At 37.1% G+C, this 19,892-nt stretch overlaps 1 protein-coding gene across 2 annotated transcripts in view; it reads left to right on the top strand.

Annotated features, from left to right (window-relative positions):
- Window positions 1–19,892, top strand: part of LOC137251478 (uncharacterized) — a 78,468-nt gene that overhangs the window by 35,655 nt on the left and 22,921 nt on the right. For both annotated transcript variants that reach the window (XM_067786140.1, XM_067786139.1), the window contains exon 3: window positions 11,112–11,755. The gene's annotated coding sequence lies outside the window, so the exon portion shown is untranslated. The remainder of the gene's footprint in view (window positions 1–11,111; window positions 11,756–19,892) is intronic.

The following is a 19,892-nucleotide window of genomic DNA, read 5'->3' as shown; positions in this document are numbered from 1 at the left end:
CGTATATCACAGCCTCCTTTTCCAAATAACAGATGACTGAAATATTTACAAATTAAGAGAGCATAGATTAAATTTCGAGAAATTTGAGGTTGGAACTAAAAATTTTCGTAGAAGCGTGTTGAATTTTATCCGTTAAATACATATTTCCTACAATTTTCATCAATACGAAAAGTTTATATATGGCCAAAAAACCAAATACTCGTACTACCGTCATTGATGCACGTCTTAAAATATAGAAATGCATGTTTTGGGGTTGGTTTTCTTTTCTTTTACTGCCAGTTGCTACTGAATTGAATAAATATTTGTCATGTGTCAATGTTTCTCGTTTAAATATTCATCTCTTTGATCTTCACCATCTTTGATTTTTGTTTGGTTGTGCCAAAGAATTTCGTTTTCATGATGTTTCAATGACTAATCGATAAAAAAATTAAATAAGTGGTACATCAAATGTTTATCATGAAAGAATGTTTATAAGAAAGGAGTAGTAGGCAGGCAGTGCTGCTTACGTCGATCAACCTTTGAATCAGGTAAGCGCTGTTATATGAGGAAATCAAAATAGAATATGTTGTAAAAAATCTTTTGATCAAACCAAATAAGCGTTATATAAAGTTTCGGACATCTATGCGTCTCTGCCGCACCGCAATGGGAATGACAAAAGTAGTTGTGATTGCCAAGAGGCTGTCGATGTGCCAACTGATGCACATCCACACGCATCACACGCTATTCGCATCGAATAATATACATAAGTTCCTAAAATATTCATACTCTCTTGCCCCTCGAGTTCAAGCAATTTTACTAATGGTGCTGACAGATGGCCAAAGTGCCAAAGTAAGAAATGCATGACTGCACAAATAAGTTGGAACGGAGGGTCAAATATAGAATCATCGTTTGACGGCACTACTGAAACGCTTTAAGGAAATGAAAGAGAAAAATTCGCCATGTCGTCTGTTCCAAAAATTGAAAAGCATTTTTTGCTTGAATGATTTTGTGAGAATGTCATGCACTCTTATGTGTATTTGTGGATAATCAGAGTGGTGGAAAAAGCATTGGGTGAGATATGCGTGCGCAAATGTAAGATAAAATCACGAGATAGAAACTTCTTTGTGAAAACGACAAAGCGAGCTTAACCTTCATGTGCCTGGGATATAAAACTTACGTACACGGACGGAAGTCTACATTTGTAGCAAGCATGTAACTGCACGTAAAACCACGATAATGTTTAGAAAAAAAGACTTGTATGGTGGTTATTTGATATGTACGTGTGTACTAACATTTTTATTTAAAAATATTGAATTCAGGTAATAATTTTAAGTCAAAAAATGTATTAGTTTTCAGAAACTGAACAGCATTTTCCCAAAGTATATGTTTCGGCATTAGTATCGCACACTGCTTTTTTACACCAACTACAGATTTTGCGTGAACTTTTACGATTTCCCATTTCACAGTGTTGACAACGTACAGGATATGCTGTTGATATGCCGGAAATATCAGGTAAAATGGATGGAGCAAGGGATCCATCTAGTGTCATTTCCATAGCTTTACGTGTTTGGATGTGTCCCACCACCCGCGGAACTTTAGTGCTTTGTTCAATTGCTGGCATAAAAAGCTGCTTGGCCAAGCTCCGCAAGAACTTTCGTCGCGCGTTGTTCATCCACAGTTATTTCTTCAGACGGTTGGTAATATTTGCGCAGATTTGCGTTCATTTGCATCAACAATGCAGATATTGAAGCAGCCTTATCGCCCTCTAGTCTGGCTGCTCTTATACGCTCGCTGTCAAATCTAATAAATCGAACAATTTCCTTGAAACATGACTTGGGCATTGTTGCACGATAATAGCAAACGCTGTCTTGGCTCCATAGCACATCCACATCTTCGCAAAACAAATATATGAACTTACCGCTTAACTACTCGTCGTTGCTGATCTTGAACACGTCTGTGTTTTTGCAAAAAATCATGTTGCGATAAGCTGAAGTTAACAATATAATGATATTTTGCATACATTTTATATGGCGACTACAAATGTAGACTACCGGCTGCAGGACGATGTTTTTTTAAAGTAGGGTCTGGGGGTCAGGCAAATAATAGTTCGAGTGATATTATGCTCTTAATTGACTTAGAATTGTTAACTAGGACGCTACTGAAAATCTTGGGCAATGTTGTTTCGAATTTTTTGTTTTATTTAACTTTTTTTTTCCCAAATTGCTACAAATGTAGACTACCGGGCACATGAAGGTTAACTTAAATTTCCTAGAAATTATAAATTAGTCCATATTGCCTTAAACTCCCTTAAATATGTGATTTTGTTTTATCTTAATATACAAAAATCACGTGTCGCTATGTTTGGCGCAAATGGACTCCTAAACTACTGAATTGATTTTGAATTTGTTTTGCACCCCGTTTGTAGTTTGATCTAACTTGAAAGATAGGATAGGTCATATATCTCAGTTTATAGTCGTAATATTATTTTATTGCAATTTTTACGTAATAATAAAATGTTACGTATATGCACCGGTACTCACATTTTCTGGGGTGCGGATTTACTTCCCTGTAATTGGTTGGTGTTTAATTAAACAACGTACTTATCAATAAAAAATATTATAGCGAATGATATCAAGTATAGCACATCACCAGGCCCGCCGAGAGGGTGGGGGGGAGGGGGCCCGCGATTTCGAGGTACTATGAAATTTTTTTTTAATTCAGGAGAGTCTTTAGTTGTTCCATGTGCAATTTTTAAGCCGAATTTCAAAAGCAACGAAAATCTGCATTTCGTGTGTGTTAGTTGGTCGCCGGTATTTGAAGAGATGCGTCGATCGATTTTGTTCAAACTTACACACAAGTTGCGTAGACCTCAAGCGGTGGTTACCACATAGGCTTGGTTGCGATCTACGTACAGGGTCTCGAGATATAGGCCGAAACGTGGACCCGAGTACCCCTAGAATGTGTTTATAGAATATGGATATCAAATGAAAGCTATTGATGAGTGCTTTAGTACAGAGTAATATATTATCCATAGACGGGCTGGGACTGGGATTAGGAATTGGACTGGGACTGAGACTCGGAGTGGGACTGGGACTGGAATAAAATACATACCACCCTCTGGGACAGGCAATAAGTGATGCAGAAGACGGAGAAGAAATTGAGAGAAGAGAAAAGAGAGGAGATTGAGAAGAGAGAGAATGAGACGAAGATAGAGATAGATGAAGCGAAAAAGACGGAAGGAGGAGTGAATAAAATGATTAGGGAAAAGTGAAGAGGGGGGGAGGGAAGAGTCATACGGAAAAAGCTGATTAAAATGTATGCAGATATGCCAAATTTGGGGCAGGACAACGTCTGCCGCGTCTTCTAGTATTACATAAATAATTGTGTATTTGTGTAATATGTATGTATGTATGTGTATATGCTTTTATGTTATTCAACTTCCGGTCACTTGTCTCTAGCATTATTGATCATTAACATCTGTATTAATATTTTTTTTGGCGACACTTAGTCTAAGTATCTACTTCTTGTTATGATTTGTCATAAAGTTTCATGAGTAAATTATATAAAATTGAACATTTAGAACTGCAATAAGCCATAAAGAGCAACGACTTAAACCAGATTTTGTTTAAATACAAGTCAGTGTAATACAAAGAAATAAAAATAGAATTTTTGCTCACTGACAATACTTACGAGATTTCAAAAGTTCAACATCAATAATTTTATGCCGAAAATATAAGGAAGTAGTTATTCGTCTAGAAATTCGTCAGCAAGTTTCTTGTAACGATTTAGTTAGAGATCTCATGGAGAAAGTTTTAAATAATATACAGAGCTTTCTTTCGCTACCATGCGTTTCGGAAAGATTCGGCCGGCATTATACCTGGCTCGTTTTATTCCTGCTAGTTCAAAGAAAACCATTGAGTCTTATTTTTATTTTACTGCCCTTGCCAATAAAAGTAATCCAATTAAGCAGCTAAAGCACTGAATATTAAGATTATTATAATTGAAAATCCACAAGGTTAAGCCAGATGTTTCTCAAGTTAATATTATGATTTTTTTGATAACTCTCTTTCTTATTTTTTCAGTTTTTTCAACACTTTTGTTTTACTGTATAGTTTGGTTTTGTTAAACTGACCGCTGTGTAATGACCTCACAAAGACTGAATGAGTCCGTAATGTTACCAGAAGTTTGATAGCTCTATCATTCCTAATAACAGGAGTCTTAGCCTAGAAAGCACAGGGTACGATTACAAAATGTGTTTTCAAGCCTAATTTAAAGGCATGTAACGCGGGAAGGCAGTGCCTAGTCAGAATTCTCGTCATGAGTCTACAGTCCTCTATTTTCAATGACAGACTTTTTTAAGCCCAACGGTTGGATTGATAATGAGCAGCTTTCGCCCTCTCTTAATCTCGCTTGACTTGATTGGGATGTCTACGGAGCAAGCTTCGTGCGATGTGCGCTTTCAAGCCAGCTTACCCTTTTTTTCATTCCCATGCTATACTGTATAGCAGGCATAAGCAAACTACACAAACCATTATTACTTCATCTATTTTAACTGGAACTTATCAAAAACATAACTTTTCGTTTTGATGTTACCTTTATATGGGCATAACAAGCCGTTTGTATAGCGAAAAATGCTAACAATAGAAATAGAAGAATGTACGAAAATTACAAATTGTCACTTCAGTTCACATCAAAAGCATAAGAAAATGTTGTTCTTTGAAAGCGGATGCCGATACTCTTTCCCCTCTACGCTTATAATTTTTTGGTTGTTTATATGTAATCATGCTTACTTTGTGCAAATCTGTGTTAACAGAATTTTCCGATAACAATTACTTTTTATTCAAGCTTTTATTATCATACTTCGAGTTTGTCTGTAATTCGTTTTTTGTTGCATTACCATTTTTTGCAAAATATTTATTTGTGTTGTTGTATTAATTTCTGTGACTCAAATGCTTGGGTTTAGGTGATTGCTTCAGTAGAGCATGAGGGAAATAACAAACTATTGAGGTAGTAGACATTGAAATAAAAAAATGGATTCTTGCATGGAAACTGTCAGGATAATAGAATAATGTGATTCAATGAAACTTTTTAAATTGCAAAATTAGATTTGATTTAATCTGATGAGGCAACAAATTCTCCTGCATTGTATCCATTTCTAGAAGTCACAAATTGTCTCTTCAAATATTAAGCGAAGCAAACTCGTAGTCTAGTCCATGTATTTCTGAATCACTGTTACAGCATACCATTCAAGCCTTATTCCAACTCGAAATCTATTTAATTTCAAGGACTTTTATTTGTAACAGAAATTAAGAAACAAAAAATGTTTAAGACTTCAAAACGAAATTCGTTATTATCTTATATATAAATAGACAAGATGAAAAAATGTGGAACCTTTTTCTGCTAAACTATAATTCTAAGGTATACAAATTATATATGTGTTGATAGGAAATTTTGAGCTGCACTGTTATCCATAAATAAAAAAAATTTTAAAAATCATTTTGATATAAAAAATTTTACATAAAAGTCACACCACTACACATACATTTATTCATACTATAGACACGCTGTGTGTGTGTACTTGCGTTTTGTGTACTATGCTGAATCGTGAGCATGACCGAGGAGTTGCTTTGTACACAATAAAAATTAAACAAAAATACATAGCTGATCATGCATCAAGTCTATTCCTTTTCTTTCCTTTGCTTTCCTTTCCTTTCCTTTCCTTACCTTTTCTTTATTTTCCTTTCCTTTCTTTTAACTTTCTTTTTATTTCCTTTCTTTTACTGTCATTTCTCTTCCATTCTTATTCCTTCCTTTCTTTCCTTCCTTTCTTTTCCTTTGCTTTCCTTTCCTTTCCTGTCCTTTCCTTTCCTGTGGTTGAATTTCAACCACTGCACATTGGTTCAAAATTGAATTTTTGAGGAATAAAACAGTTGGGGTTAAGCTATCAGTCTACAATTTTGCATGGGGTATTTATAGATGAAAATAACGTCTTGTGGCAAAAATGGGCAGGTCACGCCCAATTTTCACTACTGCTGCGATACAAAGTGGAAACTATAAATTTAATTTCAAACAGGAGAGTTTTTTATATATTTCGATATAAACAGTATTTATTGAACTCGAAAAAACACAAAATCAAAACCTAAAAGAAGTTCGCCTTTGCATCAGGAACATCTCCATCTGAAATTATATTACTTTAAAGTTTGTTTATTTGAAATGTGTTTTTAAAATCTTTTCGTTACAATTATCAAAAGAATGATCAGTTTCAAATTCGAATGAATAAAGAGATTCATAAATGTCCTCCTCAGATTCGTAGTGAGTCTCGCTTAGTGCCGCTTTTGAGGTGGAAGGTAATTCACATTCATTAGAGATGTCAGGCAATTTTAAAAGGGAGACTTCTGCAGGTGGCAGAGACAATTTTTGTTTGGCTTTATTGTTTTTCCGTAATAAAGATAATAGTGGATCATAAAAGTCCATAGCTCTGCCGAAAACATCCTCCATATTGTGCACTCTTGAATCTTTCCTGGTATGTCCGATACGATCACTTTTATAAATTTTGTTACGCGCTTCCGACGCGTTTTTGCCTAAAACACCGAGTGGCAGTATCGCAAACTGCAATATTTGCGAAGAGTGCACTAACAGTTTATGAAGAATTGGTGTCATCGGATTCCAATCGTAAAGCTGAAAATACAATTTTGCTGTTTCCTCACAGTAGTTCTGAAATAGCTGGGTATTTATTTCGTATTCACACGATATTGCTACGAGTATTATGTGTAAGCGTTTTAAAAAACTTAAATCTATTTTAGTAATTGAAGCAAACAATTCTGCGTTTGAGAATGCTCTTCTCGCTGTGTTACCGTCGTTGATACTACCACTTCCGTTTGTCTTGGGTTTGTCGACATGTAGACCCATTTCGTCCCAGAAATGTTTTTGAATTTCCCGATTCTTTTTTTCTATTTGCCCTTTATGTTTCTTGCTTCTTACTTGCCATATTTTTAGATCAAGTTTGTAAGAAAGATGAATGATAAACACTGTAGACGCTATTTTTCTTTTCTGCCTTTCGCAAACCATATCATATTGGAGTTTTGGTCGGCCTCGAGGCTTTGCAGTAACAGTTTCGGGAAGTTCTGCCTCGCACTCTAACAACTCGCGATCGGTTTTTTTTAAATTGCAAAACTTCGACTGTGTTTCTGCCACCTTCTATTGGCGTTTCTACAAAAAATTTTAACTTTGTTTATTAATTTTTTTTATTGATTCAATTTCTTCCTCCCCATAGCTGTTTTTCAATCTTCCAACAACCAAAATGAAATTTTAGCCTCGCTTGCAATCTCTTGCAGATAAAATAACATTTGCGTTAAGGAGGACACTATTAGCTGTAACTACATATATAATTTATATTGATCCTATTTGATCCAACTTAGTTGTATTCTATTTAACACAGAAAAAACTCACAAAAATCAAAACAGAACACGGCTTATTTAAACTCAAAAATATATTAACGATTATTATTGTTTCAGAAAAAAGTTTGTTGTTCCTGATTTTACATAAAAAAAAATTATTAATATTTTCCATTTTATAAACACCCTTTATTCAAATTCGTTAGCTTTTTATCACCACTTGAGATTTTTATATAATTTGAGTAAAATCTGTTTTACGAATACAAAAATCAAAACCAAGACTTTGAAAGCTTTCTGACAAACAAGTGGTAGCCAGCTGACATTATTTTTTTAATTTTTTATTTACTACAGTGATGTGTAATAAAAGTTAATTATTTTCTTTGGGAAAATCAAGTCGATAATTGGGTTTAATTCCTCAATATTTCGATTTTGAACCATAGTGCACTGGGCGAACTCTAGTTGTATAAAAACGTAAAGTCCTAAATAATTATTTTTGAATACTCAAACAAAGTAGAAACTTATAAAAATAATTTCGGATGGCTGAAATTATTTTGGAATATTTTTTATCATATTTACTGAAAAATCTGCGATTTTTTTGGAGCTTGATAATAACATAATTGATATTTTGGGTGTCTGATTAAAACCTCAATAGATTAAAAAATTTCGGTTTATTTTTCGTGGACAGTCCGTTCAATATACCATTCATCATCAGCATCTATGCGATTAATCTTCGTGTCATCGCTCCATACGACATACTTCAATTGGTTGGGACTACATGACCAAAGGGATCCCGCAAAGGCCACACGCCGCTTTTTTTGAATCTTCGCCAGAAGTGCATTTCTTTGTTCTGCTCCGCCATGTTTTCCAGATAAGACCAGACTCTGGGAAATTGTCTCTTGGTTATTATATTCACCCGGAGTTTCACGTTTCATGTTAGCTGAAGTTCTCTTCGTCAAATTTCTATAGGCGTTTTTCGAGCCGTTTATCTACATGCAATATTGGCAACTCCTCCAGAAGGTTGAATATGACTCAAGGCGTTAAAGACCATTTGGTTTCTAAATTTCACTAAACGACTTCAGTTTTACGAAGTTAAATGTAGAGCTGCCCATGTCAGATGTGTAGCTGTGGATTTTTTCATTTCACAGATTAGGAAAAAACAGATAGTAATTTTTTTTTAAACAGTGAGTTTAAAAGATAAAATAACTAAATGGGTCAAAAACAAATTGTCGAATATTATTTCATTGAAAAACTATTGCGCCAAATAATGTTCTTACTGTTTGGGATAACATAATATTGGTAAATTTAAGCATTTCAATAATATACCCTCCAAGCTTTTGTCAAAAGAGAGCATTTCTAATTAGTTGAAAACTGCTATAGATTTTGTTTTTTAATAAGAAAGCAAGTAATGTTTGAAATCAAACCTTTTTTCTTAACTAAAATAAAATTGGCTCTTCAGTGCCATCAAAAATAAATAATTGATTAACGAACACTAAGCTCCCTTAATATTGACCAATTGCAGATTATGTTCTTAATAATAAAAATGATTTATCTTAACGCGCAAACAACGCCATTGGGAATAACAATGATTGAATTTGTATCTATGAGAGCAAAATCAATTTTTCGATTGACTGCATATAAAATGTGTTTGTGTATACTTGTGACTGTACTCCTCCTGTATGTTGCCATGGGATATATTTTGACAGGAAATCAATATTTTCAGTCCTTGTTGGTTTCCTTAAAAAAATTTTAAAGGCTCGCCTACACTTTTTGCTTCAAATATTTTATATGACATTGAAGTTGTAAACATCAAATACTAAGTTGGCTTGTATTAGTAGTACGAAAATATGGACTTACGTACATATATAAATGTGTATCAGCAGATACAAATAACCGGATATGAGGTGGGTTTTGTCTAAGGCTGGGGTAACGCTCAGTCAATCCAGAGTCGAGTAAGGGCCCCACAAACCCCTACTGAATAAAGACACAATATATATGTGTTACGAACACACGCCACACGGCTGGAGGTAGTAGGCAGCAGCTTTCCGTCGCAAGATGGCGAGGGGGCGGAGCGGCGGCTAACGGTCGTTGGAGAGCAGCGGTTTAACGGCAGTAGGATGGTGAACGGCCAACGGTCGTCGTAGCAGCGGCGGCTGAATGGCGATAGGACGGCGAACGGCCAGTGGTTGGTGTTGCAGCGGCGGCACCAGCAAGGCGGGATGTGCACGGTGGTAGTATGGCGGACGGCCAACACGGTCGGCGTAGCACCGGCGGGATGGAAGCAGCGGCGGGCAACAGAGGGGCGACAATGCGACGGCAGCGGCGGTGGGCTACGGAGCGCGTACCAGGGCCGTGGCGAGAGAGGGGAAGTAGGACGGCGATGGTGTTTACCTGGACAGCAGCGGCTCGGTCCGGGCGGGGTCGGTTGACGGTATCGGCGGGAGCGGATTGATCGGTAGTATTCGGCATGATCGATAGCCGGCGGGGTCGTTCACCTGGCAAAGAGACTGCAAGGACTCGGGTTAGTGCTGGTTTCACCGCTGTACGCCCCCGCCTCCCTACTTGTACGCTAATAGAAGGTGCGTAAGGGGGGCGGGGCTGTACCAGCCGATACACTGAGGATCGATCCGTGCGCGGTGGGGAAGTGCACCTTAACGGTACAGCAATAGCCCCTGTGCACACGCATCGGCCCACGGCCGAAACCAGAGCTGTGGAGAGGGGGTCGTGCGGTCATTCGGGCGGCGAGCCATCTCCTGCCTGGCCAGGGCGACGGAGGGAGATAGTCCGAAGACACCACTCTCGTCGTCCGGGCGTAGCAAGGGGGGTGACCCGCGCAACGGCCGCACCCTCTTCTCCCCAGCTCGCTAGTGGGAGTGATTAAACCTGCTCCGGCCAGCTTATTATACAAGAGCTGAGGGAGGAGGCGTCGCTTGGTCGTTCGGCGTCGCGCCACTCGACACCTGGGTGGGCGACGGAGGGAGATAGTCCTAAAACATCACTCGCGCCGTCCAGCCCAGGCGAAGGGTGACCCGCGCCATACCAGCGCCCCCTTCCGCTCAGTCCGAGCTGAGGGGGAAGGGCGGTTAGTCATTAGGGCGTCGTGCCCCCCAACACCTAGGGGGACGACGGAGGGAGATAGTCCGAAGACAACACTCGCGCCGTCCCGCCCAGGTGGAGGGTGACCCGCGCCATGACAGCGCCCCTTCCACTCAGCTAGCTAGCCGGAGTGGCAATTTTGTCTTTAAAGAGACAACCACTCCCGCTGGCTCCTGCGAGGACTGAATTGCAAAAATGCAAATTCGCTGTTTATATGGGTGGTGCCGCAAACTGGTTGAGAAACCAATACACCATTATTGTGATTTTCTTGTGTTGACGGAACACACCATTGGTTTGCTATCAGTCGTTGGTATCATGTGGTTATTAACCATAGTGGTTGTTGGCTATGCTATAGAGAAATAAGTACAGGGGGTTCAGGTTTAAATGAATCGCTACGTTACACGGATATTATGAAATTAACTTTGTTCCTTGCAGATATAATAAGACTTCCGCTGATTTAAAAAAAAAAACATTTAAAATTTTGAAGAGACGAGTTGATCAGTTTGTTTTTTGAAAGTGAACTCAATTCTAAGAGACCAAATCAAGCTTATTGTCACTTAAGTCTGTTAAATAGCACAAACGAATCATAACTTTGCATTCATTTATTAAATACGTTCTCTTCTCTATCATCTTTTTTTATCATAGCATTTGCATTTAATGTCGTTGTGATGACGCAATGGATTGCTGCCTTAAGTGGGCGCCTTTCAATACAACAAACAGTACATTCACACCCACTGAGGAGGCTGCAAGAGGAGCTCACTCGCACTCACAACAACAAGCAAAGCAAAATACTACAACAACAACAAAGACTACAGTTGCAGCTGCAGCAAATAAATCAGCAGCCAAAATTCGAATACGACACAGATTGAAAATTGATAAAACTACCAAGGCACATTTTAGTAATTCGAAAGTTTTGGATATAGCAATAGAAGTGAAACCTTTTCCAAAACTAAAAGCTAACGCCACAAATGCCAACAACAAACCTGCGGTCACGCGCATCTTGGTCCCACAAAAATGTTGCTACATCCAAAGTTGTCGCAGAAAATTTATTAAAAGTTTACAGCGTCAAAATGGACGAATTTAACATACGAACCTACAAACATATGTGAATTTCCATCCACAGTTAGCAAAGTTAGTATGTTAAAGGCAAGTTAAAAAGGAATATAGAATAAAAGCTGAAAAATTACAATAAAACATAAAACGAGTACAACGATAAATGCTCTTTTAAGCAAAACATTTGCAAAACAAAAATAAGAGTAAAAAAAAAATATCTAGGAAAATGAAACATTGTAAGTATATTTAGTGAACATTTATACTCGCAAGTATATAATATGTATGTGTTTATGATTGTGTTAGTATGCATGCATCAAAAATCAAAACTCAAATAAAACAAGTAAGGAAGGCTAAGTTCGGGTGTAACCGAACATTACAAACTCAGTTGAGAGCTATGGAGACAAAATAAGGAAAATCACCATGTAGGAAAATGAACCTAGGGTAACCCTGGAATGTGGTTGTATGACATGTGTATCAAATGGAAGGTATTAAAGAGTATTTTAAGAGAGAGTAGGCCATAGTTCTATGGATGGACGCCATTTAGGGATATCGCCATAAAGGTGGACCAGGGCTGACTCTAGAATGTGTTTGTACGATATGGGTATCAAATGAAAGGTGATAATGAGTATTTTAAAAGGGAATGGGCTTTAGTTCTATAGGTGAACGCCTTTTCGAGAAATCCCCATAAAGGTGGACCAGGGGTGACTCTAGAATATGTTTGTACGATATGGGTATCAAATGAAAGCTGTTAATGAGTATTTTGAAAAGGAGTGATCCTTAGTTCCCTAGGTGGACGCAGTTTCGAGATATCGCCATAAAGGTGGACCAGGGGTGTCTCTAGTTGTACGATATGGGAATCAAATGAAAGGTGTTACTGAGCATTTTAGGAGGGAGTGGGCATTAGGTCTATAGGTGGACGCCTTTTCGAAATGTCGCCATTAGGGTGGGCCAGGGGTGACTCTAGAATGTGTTTGTATGATATGGGTATCAAATGAAAGATGGTAATGAGTATTTTAAAAGGGAGTAATCCTTAGTTCTATAGGTGGACGCCTTTTCGAGATATCGCCATAAAGGTGGACCAAGGGTGACTCTAGAATGGTTGTACGATATGGGTATCAAACGAAAGGTGTTACTGAGCATTTTAAGAGGGAGTGGGCATTAGGTCTATAGGTGGACGCCTTTTCGAGATATCGCCATTAGGGTGGGCCAGGGGTGACTCTAGAATGTGTTTGTACGATATGGGTATCAAACGAAAGGTGTTACTGAGCATTTTAAGAGGGAGTGGGCATTAGGTCTATAGGTGGACGCCTTTTCGAGATATCGCCATTAGGGTGAGCCAGGGGTGACTCTAGAATGTTTTTACGATATGGGTATCAAACGAAAGGTGTTACTGAGCATTTTAAGAGGGAGTGGGCATTAGGTCTATAGGTGGACGCCTTTTCGAGATATCGCCATTAGGGTGGGCCAGGGGTTACTCTAGAATGTTTGTACGATATGGGTAGCAAACGAAAGGTGTTACTGAGCATTTTAAGAGGGAGTGGGCATTAGGTCTATTGGTGGACGCCTTTTCGAGATATCGCCATTAGGGTGGGCCAGGGGTGACTCTAGAATGTTTGTACGATATGGGTATCAAACGAAAGGTGTTACTGAGCATTTTAAGAGGGAGTGGACATTAGGTCTATAGGTGGACGCCATTTCGAGATATCGCCATTAGGGTGAGACAGCGGTGACTCTAGAATGTTTTTACGATATGGGTATCAAACGAAAGGTGTTACTGAGCATTTTAAGAGGGAGTAGGCATTATGTCTATAGGTGCACGCCTTTTCGAGATATCGCCATTAGGGTGGGCCAGGGGTGACTCTAGAATGTGTTTGTACGATATGGATATCAAATTAAAGGCATTAATGAGGGTTTTAAAAGCGAGTGGCCCTTAGATGTATATGTGAAGGCGTTCTCGCGATATCGACCAAATGTGGACCAGGTGATCCAGAAAATCATCTGTCGGGTACTGCTAATTTATTTATATATTCAATACCACTAACAGTATTCCTGCCAAGATTCCAAGGGCTGTTGATTACGCCTTGTAGAACTTTTTCATTTTCTTCTACTTAATATGGTAGGTGTCACACCCATTTTACAAAGTTTTTTCCAAAGTTATATTTTGCGTCAATAAACCAATCCAGTTACCATGTTTCATCCCTTTTTTCGTATTTGGTATAGAATTATGGCATTTTTTTCATTTTTCGTAATTTTCGATATCGATAAAGTGGGCGTGGTTATGGTCGGATTTCGGCCATTTTTTATACCAAGATAAAGTGAGTTCAGATAAGTACGTGGGCTAAGTTTAGTAAAGATATATCGGTTTTTGATCAAGTTATTGTGTTAACGGCCGAGCGGAAGGACAGACGGTGGACTGTGTATAAAAACTGGGCGTGGCTTCCACCGATTTTGCCCATTTTCACAGAGAACAGTTACCGTCATAGAGTCTATGCTCCTACCAAATTTCAAAAGGATTGGTAAATTTTTGTTCGACTTATGGCATTAAAAGTATTCTAGACAAACTAAATGAAAATGGGCGGAGCCACGCCCATTTTGAAATTTTCTTTTATTTTTGTATTTTGTTGCATCATATCATTACTGGAGTTGAATTTTGACTTAATTTACTTATATACAGTAAAGATATTAAATTTTTTGTTAAAATTTGAATTAAAAAAAATTTTTTTTTAAAAAGTGGGCGTGTTCTTCATCCAATTTTGCTAATTTTTATTTAGCACATATATAGTAATAGTAGTAACGTTCCTGCCAAATTTCATCATGATATCTTCAACGACTGCCAAATTACAGCTTGCAAAACTTTTAAATTACCTTCTTGTAAAAGTGGGCGGTGCCACGCCCATTGTCCAAAATCTTACTAATTTTCTATTCTGCGTCATAGCATCAACCCATCTACCAAGTTTCATCGCATTAACCGCCTTTGGCAATGAATTATCGCATTTTTTCGGTTTTTCGAAATTTTCGATATCGAAAAAGTGGGCGTGGTTATAGTCCGATATCGTTCATTTTAAATAGCGATCTGAGATGAGTGCTCAGGAACCTACATACCAATTTTCATCAAGATACCTCAAAATTTACTCAAGTTATCGTGTTAACGGACGGACGGACGGACGGACATGGCTCAATCAATTTTTTTTTGGATCCTGATTATTTTAATATATGGAAGTCTATATCTATCTCGATTCCTTTATATATGTACAACCAACCGTTATCCAATCAAACTTAATATACTCTGTGAGCTCTGCTCAACTGAGTATAAAAATTTTAATTAAATAACTTCAAATGTTAGTTCTGGGGCGAATGACGTGCAAATGCATTAAGTTTCTTTTATTTTACACTGATGGTAGAAGTTGAATTGAAAATTAGAGTATCAGGTTACTGCAATTCAAATTCATAATTTCTTTTTTCAATTTCAGAAAATTGAAACTCAACAAATCCGAGTTTCCAATTGAAATACGGAAACTCAAAATTATGTAAAGAATTTTTACTTTAAATTCAGAAACTTTCAACTTAACTTAAGTTCACCTCACTATAGAAGCCCCCTTGTCGTTGGTGTGAGGGTTTAGCCGAACTCCATAGCGTCCGACTATTGTGCTGAGCGGTTAAGGGCCTGCATCTACGCCGTTTCGCTTCATATAAAGTCCGGAATGTCGGTGGCCAAGAACTGCCAACCGCTTAATTCAGGATGTTACGCGGACAGTGCCTATTGGTTGATTTGCAGCCAGGGGCCATTTTCGGCTATATTTGAACGGAGCCTTCCCGATACCGGCCCGCCTCGGGAAGTAAGATAAACTCAAAAACAAAGTAAGGATGAAATGGAAAAGGCGATGGCGTCGCAAGCCGGGGAAGAGGTAACAGCGATGACTCGGACGCGGATTTTTTTCTAAAATCTCAAATTTTTAATTTATATTTAGAAAATTGTTAATTCAAATTCAAATTCAACTTTAGAAAATTAAAATTAATTTTCATAAAATTTAAATTCATGTACAGAAATTTCATTTCAAATTCCGAAAATTTTAACTCAAATTCAGAAAAATTTAATTCAAATTCAGAAACTTTGAGAGAGAGGGTCCGGAAAAAAAATTTAATTCAAATTCAGACTTTCCGTTTTGAATCCAGAGAATTATAGTAAAAACTAAAAAAATTAAAATTTAAATTGAGAAAACTGAAATTTAAATTCAAAAAACGATAGCTAAGATCTAAGAATTGGCAATTCAAGGTAAGAATTTTCATTTAAAATGCAAAAAATGACAAAATTGAAAGTCTATTCAGAAAACTGAAATTATAGATGAGAAAATTGAATTTAAAATTTAGGAAATATAATTCAAGTTCAAAATTACCAGTTTAAGTTTAGAAAATATCTATCCAAATTCAGAAAGTTGTAATTTAAATTCCAAATATTTTAGTTCAAAATAAGAAAATGATAACTAAACCATATATTTAATACTCCTATATTGCTAGAACAGTCTGGGTACACTCACAAACATCAGAGTGCCAATATATTGCTGTTTAAAGATTTCATATTTAGGCTGCTACAATCACAAAAATTTTGTCGCCTTTTTGTCTAATCCAAAACTCATTGCGAGCATATTTTACTAGCAATATAGGAGTATGACATACATATGTAGGATCAGCATCCAAATTCTGAGAATTGTCGTCCTCATTATTTCATCTCGCTGTATTTGGTTCAGCTTCCTCCATTGTAATTTATTTAATTGCATAGTAAATCCCTTGACCATAGTACAGGTTTACAAGTATGATATATATGAGAAGGAAATAATTCCTTTCTCTTTCTAACACACTGCCGTTTGACACTTCGGTCAGTGTCAAACTGGTGTGGAACTCAGTGGAACCTCCGTGGAACATGCGTTTGACACTGAACGAAGTGTCAAAATTACCGGCGTTGATGTCGTGGAAAGCGATGCAGGGAAACAAAAAAAAGAGAGGAATATCAGATATGGGTTGCCGTGATGGTAAATTTTTATTTACAAATTTAGTATGAAAATGTATTGCACCTGTATGCGTCCTACAGAAAATTATACAAAAATCTTGAATTGGGGTATCTGAGGACGCGTAGTTATAGCAGCATTAAGAATAGAAACACGAGTGCTAAGTTTTTCTACCCGTTCAAAAGTTCTCCGCGAAAAACAGTTTGAAACCGAGGTCGACTGCAATAACCCGTCCAAAAATGTGGAAAGAGAAATAAAAATACGCGTTTTGTCCTGTTATCTATAGTTCAAAGGCGAAAAAGTATTGGAATTATTGGAAGCGAGGCAAAAATGTGTCTATTAATACCCCTTCGACGGTTTTGGTCGTGTCTTAGCAATCGTCCCCGGTAATAAAGTATCACAATTTGTTACTTAAAATTGTCCAAAACATATGGATTTTAAAGAGAGATGTAGTTAAGTGCTCATTTGAAAGTAAATACGGATATTTCTTTGTAATTTTGCAATAAAAATTTTACACAGTTTTCGTTAGCAGTTACTACACTTTTCTTGGACCTAAGAAGTACAACAGTGCCAAATAGCATCCACACAAAAAACGAACAAGAACAAGCATTTTATCAGGTGAGCGTGGCTGTGCATGTGCGCGCTGCTACATATTGTTACGAATATTAGCAAAACTGTGGAGTGCTGCCATCTCCAGGCCGATGCTAAGCAGTGACGTGAATTCACATCAATAATTCAATCATTATGTATCTACATAAACGAATCAATAATTGCGTCTACACATATGTACACATTCCGACGAGCAACATTTACATACAAGGCAGCGAGAGTTGAGATGTCACACACAGATGAATTTACTTATACGATTATGTGTGTGCGGGAGACTGTAAACTACAAACTCGCATATGTACATCTGAGAAGCGCTAAAAAGTAGACAATTGTAAACAAGTAGAAACTATATGAGAACTATACACACACGAATATATTTGGTAAGTTCTGGAAATGGAAGAGCCTAGAAGTATGCAGCGTAAACTATAAAAGCGGGGCAGGCGAGTAAGAAGTAATTCAGTTTGAGTTGAGCTATCAATCTGTTTGATTAAGCACGCGATCTGGCGGCCAATAGTAGAGTTTCATTTGAGTTATCAATCAGTTTGGTTATTAAGCCAGCGAGTAGCAAAGTATAAGTGTTATTGTGAAGTACTTTAATAAAGGCCATTTTTCCAGTATTCAATATTGGAGTTATTTATTCAACAGTTTAGTGATTCGAACTTAGCAAAAGGGCAAATAAGAGGATTTGCAGTAAATTCGTTACAATATCCTACTTGTAGACCTGTATTATGCCCTTGACGATGATGTGTTCAGCTTTGCCCTCGAAGTTCAATTGCCCCTCAAAATCATACTTCAATACTCAAAAATGTATATTCCATCGATATAGTTTCGAATACACCTACACACATACCCACACATATCATCCAAGGGCCATGCTCGGTAGAGTTTGTGACTCCCACCTCGCTCTCAATAATTACGAAACAAAATGAAATTAAAACAAGTAATTCATAAAGCAAAGTCTATTATGATCAAATGACAAGTACATTCTGACAAGTTTATAAAGAATAACTCCAGTAGCATAGAACATAAAAACAAGGTAATGAGTAAAACCTATTTTATTCAAAAGCTACTATGTTCTAGAGACACATACTCAAGCAAGTAGAAAAAGGAAATATATATTTATATATATAATTGACTACTGTATCAACTGCACCGACACATACATATATGCATATCTGACCAAATTTCCGAAAATTACAATCTAAACAAAACGACACATTCGCGGAGAATATGAGCCGGAATTTCACCTTCCAGCTCAGAAAAGCGACAGAGTGGGGGTCTTACTATGTTACTGGGTTCGAAAGAAACTTATTTTGGATTTGAAAATCATGAAAAAGTTTACAGTAGACTACGCTACAGAGCCGCAGAGAGATGCTTGGTGTCTTATTTATAGTAAAACTTATAAAAGGGACGATATCTAGCCCATTCTTGCTCTGCGAAATTTAGTCCAATATTCTAGTCAGACCGTCTACATATTTTCAACTGCTGCACATAATTACTTGATTTACTACAAATTTTGAAATACATGAACCGTTTCGTAGCCTATTACAGGATGCGACTCGATATTCGGAATCGAAAAATATTTGCTGACTACCTTAAATACGTAGGTTAAATCGATTAGGTACCAACAATGGTTCAACTATGTGGTTGGATCATGTCTACAGAAACAACATACATTTGTTTAGATTGTCAAAACAGTGTTGGTGTTAGGCGAATGGAATGGAAAGAAAATATAAAACTTTGCAAATCGTGTTTGTTGTGGGAAAATAATGCACTAAATTTAATGCATTTACTAACAAAATAACTTGAAGTGATGTGAAACTATTTATTATGAAAAATTGACCACCACGGCAGTAAAATCCTGTCAATGTGGCAGTTTCATTTTGCGTTTGCCATCTCCTTTTGACAATCCCTATACAAGAGAAATGAAAAAAAAAAAAAATAAAAAAATAAATAAATCAGCTGATGAGATGAGCCAACCACATAATTGAGCCATGGTCCCAACTCCCTATAACTATCTCTTAGACGCTTATTTTTATACCCAGCTGTACTTGTACACAGGGTATTATAACTTTGATTGGATACCGGTTGGCTGTAGAGGTATAAAGGAATCGAGATAGATATAGACTTCCATATATCAAAATCATCAGTATCGAAAAAAATTTGATTGAGCCATGTCCGCCCGTCCGTCCGTCCGTTCGTCTGTTCGTTAACACAATAACTTGAGTAAATATTGAGATATCTTCACCAAATTTGGTATCCGAGCTTGTCTGGACCCAGAATGAGCGACATCGGATGATAACCACGTCCACTTTTAATATATATAGCATTTTGGAAAACACAAAAAACCTGATTATTTAGTAAATAATACACCTAGAATGTTGAAATTTGACGTGTGGACTGGCATTGAGACTCTTGATAAAAATTTGAAAAAATTTTTTTAAATGGGCGTGGCACCGCCCACTTGTTGTAAGATCAAAATCACAAATATTATGAATCATAAATCAAAAATCGTTAAACCTATCGTAACAAAATTCGACAGAGGTAACCTTTACTCTAAGGAATGCTTTGAAGGAAAATTAACGAAATCGTTAGGGACCACGCCCACTTTTATATAAAAGATTTTTAAAAGGGTTGTGGACGAATAAACTAAGCTATATCTTTGCAAAAAAGAGCTTTGTATCAATGGTATTTCATTTCCCAAGTGTATTTATAACAATAAATAGGATAAACGTCAAATTTAAAAAAGTGGGCGTGGCAC

Source organism: Eurosta solidaginis, chromosome 4, assembly GCF_040869045.1.
Source record: "Eurosta solidaginis isolate ZX-2024a chromosome 4, ASM4086904v1, whole genome shotgun sequence".
NCBI classification, from domain to species: Eukaryota; Metazoa; Arthropoda; class Insecta; order Diptera; family Tephritidae; genus Eurosta; species Eurosta solidaginis.
This window is presented reverse-complemented; position numbering and strand designations above follow the sequence as displayed.